Below are 14,925 nucleotides of genomic sequence, written 5' to 3'. Positions count from 1 at the left end.
TATGCCATGGGGAGTGCTTCATGACTGATTGCATTTGGAAAACAGTGACTTTACAAATAGTGAAGAAGGGGCCAGAGCAGTGGCACAAGTAGTAAGGCCTTGCCCATGCTAGCCTAGTACAAACTGTGGTTTGGTCCCCCAGTATCCCATGTGGTCCCCCAAGCCAGGAGTGATTTCTGGGCACATAGCCAGGAGTAACCCCTGAGCGTCACTAGGTGTGACCCCAGAAAAACAAAAAAAAACAAACAAAAATATCTGTGTTGGTGGTATAGTGGTAAGCATAGCTGCCTTCCAAAAAAAAAAAAACCCAAACAAACAAACAAACAAAAAAGTGAAGAATATGTGGTAAATTCAAGTTTGTTATTGTCAAAACCACAGATGAGGTGTTACCTTGTTTACTAATTCACTAATCAATTATTTTCTGAAGTTTCTGATGTGTGTGTTGGTGTGTGTGTGTGTGTGTGTGTGTGTGTGTGTGTGTGTGTGTGTGTGTGTGTGTGTAGTGCTAGGCACTACATGCTAGAGTCAGGCATATACAATACAAGCACCTAAACCTTTGTACTATTTCTCCAGCCCTTTTTCTGTATTTAATTTGTGCCAAGTCCTGCTCAAAAATTTTAGATTGAACTTTAGGACATGCTTTCTTTGTGCATTAGCAACACCTGTTCTAGTTCTATTGTTTTTCCAGGTAAGCAGCAGAAGAGGGGCGTTCTGTTTAACAAAAGAAGTGACACTTCCAGAGAAATTTGGTGAATCTTCCTGGTTGCACCTCAAATGTTCTCATGACACCTTTTAAGGATGAAGTGAGAAGAGTCTCCTCTCCCTACCAGTCCTGACAACAGAATCCAAATACCTCTGATTGAGCATGTAAACAAGTCATTCTGAATATGAGGCATGTCCACTCCCCCAGACTCTCAATAGTTCTTGATGCCTGGAAGGAATGGAGGGTTTGACCTCACATTTATAATAGGGTTGATATGAAGAAGAATAAGAACATCAAGTGAAGGTGAGGTGTGAAAAAAGATACTGTTGATGAGATTTCAAATTAATGCAAACTCCATGGAAACAACAGAATCCTTAAAAATTTAAAGAATAAGAAAATCATATGGTCCAGCAAACCCATGCCTACATATTTGAATAAAATGAAAATACCAATTTGAAAAGATAATTACAATTCTCTGTTCATCGCAGCATTATTCCCAATAGTCAAAACAGGAAATCAATTTAAATGCCCATCAACAAGATGGCTAGATCAAGAAACTATTGTGTATATGTGCCATAGAATAGTGCTCAGCTAATTTTAGAAATTATTGTTAGTGCCGGAAAACTTTGAATGAGTAAAGTTCTAGGTTTAATTCTTGCCACCAAAAGACAAACGAACAAATTAACTTTTGAAACACCATGAGGAAATTTAAGGGGATTGTATTAAGTGAAATAAACCAGAAAGGGAACAACAAAAGTAAAATTATTTCACTCATATATGAAACAAACATAAATAAAGCAAGTGAACTGTTAAAACACCACAAAAATAACTCTGAAAGATATAGTGGTCACCACAGGGGAAGAAGGAAATCAGGTTGGACGAGTAAATAGAGTTGGTCTGATAGTGGAAAAGACACTAGAATTTTAATGGGGCATGGAGCATGGCATATATGTACATGTATAGAAGTATGCACACATATGCATATATATATAAAATACTGTGCAGTTGGGCTCGCAAACTTGTAGATGACTTTAAACAGTACAAATTAATTTTTCAAAACTACTTAAAAATAAAAGAAATTGAGAGAAACTAGGGAAAACCTCAAAGACTTGAGAGTCGGATATATCTCAGGTGTGGATTCAATTACTAGCACTATGTGGCTCCTCCAGATTTCCCCAGTTTCATTGCATTAGCTCTGTTGGACCCTTGGGTAGCTAGACCTGGGAAACACTAGGCCAAGTATTACCAGGAGAAGCCCTGGGTACTCTGGGGTCTTCTGAGGACTAGAGTAAGAAACAAAATGGAAAGGTTTGAATTCAGTTCTATTCCTCTTTTGAGTCTAGACGATAGGAACAAATGTGTTGTTTCCTTTCAGGGCTCTGGGGGACAAGACTTTCAGGCTGAGAACAGAGTGCCCCAGATCTATATGAATAAGTCACTTTCTCAAAGGAAAAGACTTTTCTGCCTCCTGCATCACTAATCTTAAGGTCAGGACAAGTTTTTGGCAGAGCTCAAGTTGGGGGTGGGTGGAAAGGATAATGTTCTGGTTGCATGATAATATGAATTTTTCTCTCAAACTTAATTGGCACATTCCTCCATAGCTCCAAGATAGATAGGAGTCTCAATTAGACATGGGGGAAGGGGGGAAGCCTTTGTCTCCAACATCATATTATGAATTCTGTGCGGTTAATAACAGCAGGAAAAGTGGCCCTTGAAAAGAGGAGAAATCTGTCCTTCACAGAGGAGTGCTGGTCTCACATGTAAGAAGAGAAAACACCCTTGTTGGAGCAGGAACATACTGATTTCAAAGGGCCCTCAGGCTGAAGAAGCTCGCCTATAATATCCTGAATTTAGCTATTGCACTGTCCTCATCCTGGTAGGTGCATGTCAAGCAGAGGGGAGTAAGCAACTGCATTCACAGACTCATTACAGATTTGGATGGTGTGATAGCTTCAAATGCCATGTGCCTGATGGATTGGCCCTTTTTTCATCTTCAAGAACTCGTGTATAAATGTTTTGGAGGATTGAGAATGTCACACCAATGAATCTCTTCCAACTCTCTTCTTTAGGGAGAATAAATAGCTATAGACTTCTCTCGCCTTAATATTGCTCATCTTTTTGATGGCATTTTGTGGAATAAGTGAGCCACATTTTTCTCCAGAGACATACACAAACACACTCTGGTTTTGGATTATTTTATCCTCTGGCCTACTTCTTAAAGGGATCTTTTCCCTAGAAACGGACTCCTTATGTTTTTGTTTTGGGGCCACACCTGACTTACGCCTGGCTCTGTGCCTAAGAATCACTCCTGGCAACAGTCAGGGGACCATATTCAGGATGCTTGGGTTAGGCCTGGGATCAACTGTGTACAAGATAAATTGCCCCCTGTATTATTTAAGATAAATTTACCCCTGTATTATCTCTCCAATTGTTGGACTCAACTTTTTAAAAACCTCATCTGTCCATTAACTTTACTCAAAGACATACCTTTTGGAGAGTGGTAAATCTGAACATACAAAGGCTTTTTAAACTTTTCCCAATACTGGGCATACAATAGGCAATCAAGCTTTTAGTGAAAGAGGTACCCACTCTGGAAAAAATGGCTCATTAATTAGGAGCTGTGAGGTATCTAATGACATCATGAGTAACTGTTCAGCTTTTTTTTTTAACTGTTCAGCTTTTTAAACAGGGGGCCAATTCACTGCCCCTCAGACCATTGGAGGGTCTGACTATAGTAAAAACAAAACTTATGAATGAATTCTTATGCACACTGCATATATCTTATTTTGCAATGAAGAAACAAAACAGATACAAATAGAATATGTGGCCCGCGGGCCATAGTTTGAGGACCACTGAGTTACACCATTGTTCTGGAAGAGTTGGAGCCAAGTGGAATGCAATTGAAATCCTACTATTGATGTTCATCAATGCCATCACTTTCGACAAGTTTCTTATATTTTCACAGTTTCTTTGTCTTCTTCTAGATCATGGAGAAGTTATTCCTTCTTGGAGCTGTTATAAAACTCCAAGAGACCACAGAGCCCTATCCATTGACCTGGATCTAAAAAGCAATGGCTAAGCTCTTGTTGTACTATAGTTAGGATATCATAGAGACTTTGGTCTTTAGAATTCCCTGATGAGGTGAAGAGATCATTAATTTAGAAGACAGAAACCTAGGAAGCTGCATTTAAAGCCACTGAGAAAGTGACTTTGCCTGTTGTTAACTCAATTGATAATTTTTTCTTCCTCATGTTACTTCTAAGCAATAGGATTATTTGTCCTCTTTCTCCACTAAAACTCTCAAGAAGTAAACAGTCCAAGTTTGATGGGGAGTGTCTCCATGTGATTTATGAAGAAGGGCTTCTTTTATGGGCTTTTAAAAAAAATGCTTGAGGCTGAGTTGGAGAAAAGCTAATAGGAACATTTTCTTGAGGAAGAATGTTCATCCAGTATCCCTTGAAGAGAGTGGACCATCTTTCTCTTTTGAAAAGATTTCTATGAGGAGCTACAGATGAGCTACAAAACAACAGATTCATCACTTTGTCAGGATGGCTTTCCAAGGACCCTAGAGCACTAACTGTAATCGTAAATGGCAATTGCTATTTCTTGGGGATTATTTCATGGAGAAATAAGGGCAGAAAAACCACTTTTCATAGAGTTTCAGTTTCTGATTAAATGAGTATTGAACTCTCCAACCACTTTAGAAGAGAAAGGCAAATAGAACATTTCAACTGTTTCAATGATGGTTTCCTTCTATTGCCTGCCAATATACCCCTCATTTCAACCTAGAACAGTTCCGCTGAGTACAATTCTTTCCAGCTTCTTTCTTCTACCCTCTACCATGTTTATATATGTATATTTTTTATGAGTTGACAGTTTACAGACTTATCAATTATGATGTTGTCCAACTGTGGGTTTTCTGTATTTAAGGCATAAAAACTTGCATTACAGATTGTTGGAGCCAATTTTGATCTAATTTGTACGATGCATCAAGCATTATGAGCAAAGAGCTTTATACATTTGTTTCCTCAGTCCTGTGGGGTAGGTTCTACTGATCTCTCCATTTTATAGATAATGAAACTGAAGCTAGTAAGTGTAAATGCCTTATTCAGAGTTATGCAGCCAGTAAGACTGAATCTCAAAGACATGTGGGGCTGTGTTTACATGTAACTTTACTGCTGTGATTGGCATGCCACATGGGCCTTAATTGTAGATGACAATCATGGCCATCAGAAAAATAGTGTGCTTTTGCTCAGAGTCATGTGGTTAATGGCAATTGGACATGAATCCTAGTTCTCTATGCTCCCATGTCCCAGTTCCATTCACTACCAGCTTCACTAGGTTGAGCTCCCCATTCTTCTTAGAATCACTTTTATCTTGTGTTTTAAAAATTCATAGAAAATCTAGTTTGGAGGGGGTGACTCTTTAGAATAGTACTCAGGAGACTCGGGAGGTCCTATCAACAATTCTCAGCCACTGTGTTGGTAATTTAATGAAAGAGTTGGAGGATGTGCTACTACTCAAGTGCTTAGTGCCAGTGATCATACTAGTCACCCCCACAGTGCTCATCAGCCTCCAGGGATAGTATTGGGACTGAACCTGGCTTGGATACATGCTAGTATATGCCCTAGTTGCTATACTATCTCTACTGTTCTAAAAATAAAAAAATTAAATGACTGGCTATTAAATATGACATAATTTGTTTTTCCATTTGTCATTCATCATCTTCCCTTGGTGCAATCTTAATTTTCAGAATTTTCAGATGCAGAAAGGTCACTTTGCTTAAGGTAACTCTTCCTAAAATCATTCTCTGAGAACTTTTCTATGGAATTTTCCCATAACAGCTCTGAGGCAACAGGTTTCTTAGACCTTGGAAGAGACATTCCAGTTATTCAGTTGTTAAGTTTTAGCTTCTTCTAAAAGCAGAATCAGTGGCCAGGACAGAGCTTGGTGGTAGAATGTGTGTTGCACTCGGCTGAGGCCTCCATTCTCTACCTTTTCCAACTCACATGCCCCCAAAGCAAGAATGTGGGAAGAGCTAACAGTGTATTATTTTTAAGCATATTTAATGTCCTGTCCATAATGAAACAAATAAAAAATTAGATAAGAAATGTTAAGCTAGGAGAATTCAATTAACTTTTATTTGACTTTCTTTTGCCTATTCCTTCTATTTTAGATATATCCTGATAGATCTTTCAACAAACAATCTCAATGTGTATTAAACATACCTGCCAAATATCTCATAAGGGCTTATCAGATTGGAATGTCTCTGTTTGGATCCTAGGGTGAAAAAGGTGGACTCATTGATTCATTATTTTACTTTTTGGATTCATGTGACAAAATATTTGGGAAGGGCTGTTAATTATCCTTGTAATTTAATTTATTGCTTTGCATACCTGAACTGTCCTATACTTTAGATAAAGTTAATTTTATTCTTTGTGAGCTGAGCCTGATGCTCATGAAAAACTGTAAACAGTAATTTATTTCTTCCCACTTGCCTTATAAATAATAACTATTAAAAACAACTAAATAGATCATGCCAAGTATGCTCTTTGGCTGCATTTTAAAGGTTAATCCTACCATAATGTAGTCAGAAAATTAATTTGAAATTGTTCCTGAGCACTAATTCTCAGGGAAGTCAAGATATAATAGGTTACAATATGCTCTTCTTGCTGTCACTGTGTGTCTGTCTGTGATAAAATTTGGAAGGAATAAATCCCTAAGCTTGAGAACAAAAGTTATTTAGAGCTACTAAAAGGCCAGTGCCCCATAGGATTATACAAAGATTTCTCCATAATATTAGAAAAGAAGTTTGATCTCCTACTCTTCAAATTTTCTTAACTATCACTTTCTTTATTGGGAAATGAGGCCTGGTTTAGCTTCAAGTATTTTTTCCCACCTCTTTCTGAAATCTACAAATCAGTAGAGATTATATGGAAAGTTTTCACAGGTTAATTGGCCTGTTGCCATAGTTGAGGCTTAGGAACAGCCACCAATGAACTGCCTTGCTCTGTGGGGAGTCAGCCAACAGACATATTTCTTTCCTTTTGGATTGATCAAGGGCTCCTGCTCACAAACTTACCAGAGTGAATTTTCTGCAAATACATCCCCTGTAGCCTGTCTTAGTAGAGTGAAAGAGGATTAAGTTTGAATTGTCTCAATCTGAGATAACTTTCTATAGAAATAAAGATAAAAATATAATTGTAAAATTTGATACAAGTATAAATATACATCTAATATATAAAATTTGTGACATTTTGTTTGAAATTTAGTCTGAACACTATATTGACAGATATGTGCTATATATGCATTTTTAAAATTTTATAATAATAATTTTAATTTTGACCAAAGTAGATTACATATCTTTCACAATAATATTTTAAGTGCATATTACATTGAATCAGGGGATTCACATCACCAAATTTGTCCTCCCTCCACTCCCATTCCCAGCTTGCATCCCATATGCCCCTCCTTTACCCCCCAGGCTGCTAGTATAAGAGGTCCCCTCTGTATCTAGCTTGTTGTATATTTTATAGGATATAAAATATATACTATTACAAAAGTTTTCTGGGTGTTGGTGAAATAGTTCAAAGGACTGATGTTCATGTCTTGTACATTTGTTTGTTCCCAAGTTCCATCTCTAGCACAAAATGCATATTCCATTCTCCCCAGCAGAACTGGGAATAAAATTTATCTCCTGTAAGTACCCCTGTGTCCAAACACTGAAACTTCAAGTTTGTACTGCATGCCCTGATTAACTAGAAACAGATATTATAAGCATCATAAAATAATCGAAGTGACATTTTAGGGACTAAAGAGATAGTATAGGAGATAAAACATTTGATTTGCATTTGCCACTTCAATCCATCCTGTTTTGATTCCTAAGACTACATATGGTCCTACCCCTTGAACACTGCCAGGACTCACTTCTGAGCACAGAGCCAGAAGTCCCTGAGCACAAACTGGATGTTCCTCAACTCTACCTCCCCAAAATGATAATTTAAAAAATGTATTTAATTTTATATAACATTTTTACATTGATTTTACTCAATTTTAGAGTGGCTTACTCTTTATTTTTTAATTACTTCTTGTTTTTGGCTGTGCCCTATCACCTTTGCCACATCCTCAGTCCTTGGCTGCACACTCTATAATCACTTATTGATGTGATGGAAACTTTACAATATTTTCTACAGAGAAAAGAGCAGTTCTATCTTTCCTCTGCCATGGAGCATCAGAAATGATTTCTTACTGCTGTATAATTTGGCTCAAAGGTATCAACTTCATACATAGACATATTGCTGACCCTGACTTTGTTTTAGGTTTGGGTTATACATTACATGCAATTCTCATAAAAAATAAAACATATACATCAAATAATAGTTGTATATATTGTATTACTGATTATATATTCCTGACAAAAGAGAGCTTCCTTTTTTATTAGACATGCTTTTGTTTTTGTTTTTCATTATAGTTTTTGGAAAGAGGGATGAAATCAAGGGTATTTAGGGGTGACTCTTTGGTTTGACTTCTAGGGGTTATTCCCTGCAGAATACAGGGATGCTTAGAGATCACATGGTGCTGGTGGTTGAACCCGGGCCTTCTACATACAAAGCATTCCTTCCATCCTGTTGAGCTATCTTTCCAGTACTAACTAAACATTAATGAGAATAAAATCCTGTACTTCAGTTTTATTCTTTTGATGATAAGAACATTTCTAGATTCACTATGACTCCAAACATTTTAGAGTTTATTTCTTTTCCTTCATTCAGATGTTTTCCTCCAACACTAGAGAACTTGTTCATAGTGCCGTGGGTGGTCCCTGACCCCTTGATAGAATTTCAGATTTGTTTCTGGGAGTTACTTCTACATGGAATAATTATTCATTAAAAAAGGAAATGAGGTGTTTGCTTTAGCAGCACATATACTAAAATTGGAACGATACAGAGAAGATTAGCATGGCCCCTGTGCAAGGATGACACACAAATTCATGAAGCGTTCCATATTTAAAAAAAAATGAGAAGTGATGTCAATGCATTCCATTAACTTAATTGGAATTTTTCCAATGGTAAAATCCTGATTACATTGTAAATATCCTTTGCGGGTTCTTGAATAGGAGCCTTTGGGGTGGGGTTCTCCACCTCCACTATTCTGCCTCTGTCTGTATCTGTCTTGTGCCCATATATAAGTTGGACAGTTTCTATTCTAAACTATCACCAAACTTCATGATGTGAAATTGCTGCTAGGTCTTGAATCACAAGATTCATTTTTTACTGTCTCTTCTTGGATTACTTCTTCCATCCTCTCTAGGATCCTTTCATTATCTCTAATGATCCAGAACATTCTGAAGCATCCTAATCTTGCACTTTCTGAAGCAGATATCTGTGGCTTGACACCCATGATGGGTGAATGTCTTAGGCAGGACTTGCTAGCTATTTACTGGAATGTTCTTCTAGGGCTTGTTTTTTCTGTTCTAGCTGGAGTGGGTTTAGTTCCAGGAAACAACTATATTACACATCATTAAGATTCTTGGAAACACCTCTTTAAGCCCAACTTTCCTCTTGGTTGTAACTCATTCAGAGTCCTCACAATCTCCTTCACAGGCAGCTAGAGCAGAGAAGTCTTTGAGTAGAATATTTGAAATCTCACTCTTCTTTCTGCCTTTTTCCTTTAGGAGATCACTTCTTTCCTATGGGATTTTTCTTTTGTTAGATTCACTTTGATCTTGCCAATATCTGCAAAGTTTAACTCCTTCTCAGAAAGTGTAGAGCACAGTGCATAGATGTAATTTATGAGTCTCTCATAAATTGGCTCTGTATTCGTAAGGGGCTATTAAGTTCCTTTGAACATGACTCTGAAATATTATTAAATAAAAATAGCTGTGAGGATTCACTTCATGCTTTTTCTCCAGGAGATTCATATTTGGTCCTAGCTTTGTATGGTCCCCTGGATACCACTAGTAATGGTCCCCAAGTACAGAATCAACAATAGCCCCCGAGCACTATCAAGAATACCCTCAAAGGGGCTGGAGCAGTGGCGCAAAGTGGTAAGGCATCTGCCTTGATCACCCTAGCCTAGGACGGACCATACAGTTCAATCCATCGGCATCCCATATAGTCCCCCAAGCCAGGAGCAATTTTTGAGCGCATAGCCAGGAGTAACCACTGAGCATCACTGTGTGTGGCCAAAAAAAAAACCCCACCAAAACATAAAAGCTGTAAGGATTGTATATTATGCATACAAGATTGATAAAAATAATGCCTAATGATTAGTGAGTGATCTGGATATAGTATTGATTAGGATAATAAAATGAAATTCTCAGAGCTCCTAGGGAAGTATAAAACAGGTCACATTTATTTCTAAATAGGTATTAGAGGCAGGATTCACAATTTGACATGGTCCAACCCAATTTTGTGAAGATTATCAATTATTTCTTGGTACTTATGCATATAAAGACAAGGATAACATTTCTAGATTGTCATCTAAACAAAGGTTGAGGCTTGGTGGGCAGTTTAGCCTAAAGTGTAGCTGTACTCTATGGAAGAAATATCTCATCCTTTAGTGTTAAAAGCAGATCTTATTATCTTTTTTTAATATCTTAGTCTTAGTATCTTCTGGATGGAATGAAATGTTTGCATCTTTTTTCATGGAAATGTTTTCATGGAAATGTTCAAATGCAAAAGCCAGCCTATACTTACTTGTATTCTTTCTCCATGAACCAACCTGGTTTTCACCCTCCCCACATCCCATGATGTACATATTCGAAGCTTAAAATAATTCTACCAAATCCTTTCTTTCCTTTCAACTTAGTCCAGATCATCTGCTTTTGAAACAAACATAGTCTTTCCCTATGCTGCTCAATATTTGCTCTTAGTCCATAGTTCTTCCAACCATGCTCCCCTACTGATTTCTCCCTCTACTTTACCATTCTGTTTATATGGAGCTTCTGAAACTCCTGTGGGTTAATGCAATACTTTGTGTTTTCCTATTTGTTCTTTTTTTCTTTGGTTCTGCAAACAAACAAACAAAATGACCCCACAGGAAATGCAGCCAATGGTGACCATGTGAGAAGAAACAGAAAACTGGAATTTCCTGCAATCCCCTATGCGATCAAAGCCAAAATTTTTCCTTGGCCTTATGTCCATTTCTATAGTAACAGCCAAAGAACCTTGGGATGTATATAACATAATAGACAAATAGAAAATAGTATCGGGCCCGGAGAGATAGCACAGCGGCGTTTGCCTTGCAAGCAGCCGATCCAGGACCAAAGGTGGTTGGTTCGAATCCCGGTGTCCCATATGGTCCCCCGTGCCTGCCAGGAGCTATTTCTGAGCAGACAGCCAGGAGTAACCCCTGAGCATCGCCGGGTGTGGCCCAAAAACCAAAAAAAAAAAAAAAAAAAAAGAAAATAGTATCAACTATAAATTCAGAATGAGGAATTTTTTCCAGCATGAGCATGACCATACAACCAGCAAAATGGAAATTTAGAGCATTATTAGAATCCCAGGACCTTCTCCTCAATGCCCTTGCTGGTCATAATAGCTTATCCCAAGAGCAACCATTATCTTGAATCCTTGACCATAATTCTGCCCAACATTGGCATTGATAGAATTATCCAATATGTACTTTTTGCTGTCTGGCTTCTTTCCATTAGGTTATGAGATTCATTCACATTCTGCTGTGCTCTTCTGTTGTAAGAATATTGGTTTACCATCTGCTGTAAATGCATTTTTGTTTGGGTTATGAACAGTATTTTCATTTGTATGGCACATCTGATTGAATTCAGGGCTTATTACTGGTTCTGCACTCAGGGTTCACTCCTGGTGGTCTCAGGGAATTATATGGGGTTCCAGGGATGGAACACAGTTTGACTACATGTAAAGCAAGCACCCTCCCTATAGTATTATCATTTTTGCCCTGGAAATTCTTTCTCATTATGAGTATATGGACACGTTTCTATTGAATGTATATATTGGTAAGTGGTGTTACTGCTGTGGAAAGATTTCTGGCTTTTAATGCGGATTTTTTGATAAGCAGAAATATTGTGTGAGTGTATGAAAAACCTAGAACAGTTGGATGACTTGTGGAACAACAATTTTATATCATTTGGGACTAAGAACTCATTTCTATTATTCAGAATCTATAATAGAAGCCCTAACCCCCAGTGTGGCTGTGTTTGTAGATAAAGCTTTCAGAAGTTTGAATGAGATCATCATGGTCCTAATCTGACTGTAACCCCAAAGATCCTGTTCTATAACCACTGACAAGTGGGACAAGTGTTTAGTTCAGAGGTTGAGTCTAGAAAGAGTTTTATTGGTAACAAACCAGCACATTGAAGGATTGCAGATTTGGGTCCTCAAAGAAACCATCTTGCATGCATGGTCATGAGAAGTGGTTTTTCCAAACAAAAAGAAAAGGGTGGCACTTTTTTAAATAGGGAAATAATATGTTGTAGACCACTGGCTATGACAATGATCAATAAATTCCCTTGTGGGTCTGTACTTGGAGGCATACCCTTTAAGTCTGCAAACTTAAACAAAGCAAGGGCTAGGCTTTTGAGGAAATGACAAGATGAGGACAACTGTTATCTTTAGGCTTTACTAGCAGTTGGGTCTCCTAATATCTTTGGCCCCATTTCAGTGAAACCTAGATCCCTAGGAAATAATTGATGGAGAAAAAGGAGAAGGGGAGAGAGAGTGAGTGTTCTTTCTACTCTAGCACACTAAGGCAGGTCATGTGAGAACATGGTGAGGAGAGGTCCACCTGTGTGTCAGAAGAAAGCGCTCAGAAAAGCAGACCAGCTGGACCATGAGACTTCAAATTTCTGTTGTTTGACTCATTCAACTGATGATATTGTTATCACAACTTAAGTAGACTTACATATTTTGTAATTGGAAAAAATAATTTAGTAATTCTCTGTTATTTGTAGAATATACTTTCCTATTCTGGGGACAATTACAGGCTAGAAGTTAGCAAGCATCACCTGATTCCCATGTGAGGAAATGCCAGTGTCTCCATCACTGCCTTTGAAGTTCATGCTCCCCTAAAATGTGGGCTTGGGCCATATGGGGTCTGATTTTCTAGCGAGTCTGGGTATATGTAGAGAGATAGATTCTTGCTTGTATTCTTACTAAAATTGACATTAGAATAGATTGGCTTTCAACATTTCCTGATCTTGGGAGACAGATGAATCCCTTTGTTGTAGACTAGCTCAAAGAGTTTTGAGAATAGATCAAAGGGTTTGGGGTGCATGAGTTGCATTCCTAGCGCTGCTTGCCCTCTATTCTACTCCCACTTCCTATATTCAGGACCTTTAATTGTAACTTTGGTGGGTCCCAGTGTGACCAGGTCTTTGCACTGAACTATCAGGCCAGCTATGTGAAGTATCACCAGGAGTTTCCACTATAATACAACAACCAGAGTAGTTGAGACAGGATCAGCTTCTGTCTTATCTGCGCTCCTATTCTGTGCCATGCACTGGAACAAGCACTTTTAATAAAACATTTCATTTAAGCTAGCACACAAAGCCTATAGAAGGTCACTACTATTATGCTCAGTTTATAGGCAAAGAAGTTAAGGCACGGAGAAATTTGATCATTTAATCAAAACCCTACAACTAATAGGTTGCAAAGTTTAAACTCTAGAATATTTTTTTTTACAGATTCTGAACCTGTTGTCTCATATTCCCACACCCCCAGTTCACTCACGCGTGCAGAAGAGGGGTGTATGTATAATCCACCTGAGGTCCATGCTTGAGGAAAGACCTTATATAAGAGAAAGACTTGGCTTCATCAATTAAATGTCTATTGGTGGTCCACATGATGTGTAGGTATTGTCCTTCTGCTATGACTCTTTCTCAGTTCACATACCTCTTCTGTACCCTGCATTGGAACATTGACCTATATGGAATGCATCTAGGAGCCCTTTGTCTGCTGCTGCTAGGAGGATTTGTCTGGAAAACATTGACCCGGCTTCAGAAAAGTGAGGACAAAATCCCACCTCCCCCGCATGTTTTCAATTTCCTGTTACATAGATATAATGCTGTTACTTTTTTTGTTTTACCTTTTTTTTTTTTTTTTTGCAGAACTCCCTTTCCTGCACTCCCTGCAACCTACCAATTGAGGGTGGTCACCATATCTGTTAAGGGGAGCAGACACATAATCCAATCTGATTGATTAGCTGGTCCTGGCAGCAGAGTGATGGCAATTGGTATATCAGTTCCTCTGGATCTTTGATTGACACAGATGTCAGGAGAGGAGGTCTAAGACGTTGTAAATTCAAAACTGCCTACAGTCATTTTGCTGTCCCAGGGAGGTCTTTAGACATAAGGTCTAACAAAGTGAATGATGAAAAAAAAATAATGTCCCTCTGTTTGAAGCCTGGCAGATTTCCCCTTGGATTTTCATGTGAGCCCATGATTTTATTTTGGGGCTGGGAAAGTTTGGGTCATACCTCAGTGACTATTCCTGGACAGTGGCTCCTGGAGGTGCTTGAGAACCATATGAGATAGTGGGATCAAATTAGGCTCAGCCATTTTCAAGGCAACTGTTTTACATCCTGTACTGTCTCTCCAGCTCTGGTTCCACCCTGAGATTATCCCTCTCTGAAAGGGATAATTGTTAGATTTTTGTCACTGTACATGAAAATGTTAAATAATTCTTTTTCCTCAAGAATAATGTCTATCAATACAAGGAAGTATGTTGTTTTTTTCTCTTTAAAGCATCCAAGAAGAGACCTCTTGCTCTTTCACCTGTCCCAGGAGCAAAAACCCTCCTACCATCAATCTTTCTAAATTCCTCCTGTGGCAATTAAACTAGAATTCCTTTATTTCTCCAAGGAATGTGCACAATAGCTAGCTAGCATCTTCTCTATAGTAATCTTTGTATATACTTAGCCAATTAATGTGCTAATCCTGAAGTCCCATTTTCCTCCAGCTTCCCAGTTTTCTCCAGGTTAAGAAATTTTAGTCACTTAAGTCTATTTCAAAGATATTGATCGGCACATTTCTCTCTGAGCTGCAGAATTTTGAATTTTTCTTTTTGATCCAGACAAGCAGAGGGAGGTTCCAGAAATTTAGAAGATCTTTATTGAAGAAAAAAATTCACTTCATGCATAACTTCTATTACTGAAATCAAAACACTATACAATTATTTTAATAAGTAAGGTATGGGTTTCATTGATCTTTCAGATTATTTGTTGGATTTCCACTTCATTGATTTCTGTTC

General features: G+C 38.1%; 1 non-coding gene across 1 annotated transcript; it reads left to right on the top strand.

Moving 5' to 3' along the window:
• The first annotated feature begins 8,603 nt into the window (after nucleotides 1-8,603).
• Nucleotides 8,604-8,710, top strand: LOC126008402 (U6 spliceosomal RNA). Its single transcript, XR_007495735.1, has one exon. It is a non-coding gene; the product is annotated as a U6 spliceosomal RNA (small nuclear RNA).
• The last annotated feature ends 6,215 nt before the right edge of the window (nucleotides 8,711-14,925 follow it).

This window comes from Suncus etruscus, chromosome 4, assembly GCF_024139225.1.
Source record: "Suncus etruscus isolate mSunEtr1 chromosome 4, mSunEtr1.pri.cur, whole genome shotgun sequence".
NCBI lineage: Eukaryota > Metazoa > Chordata > Mammalia > Eulipotyphla > Soricidae > Suncus > Suncus etruscus.
Note: the sequence above shows the minus strand (reverse complement) of the source record. Positions and strands in the feature narration are given on the sequence as shown.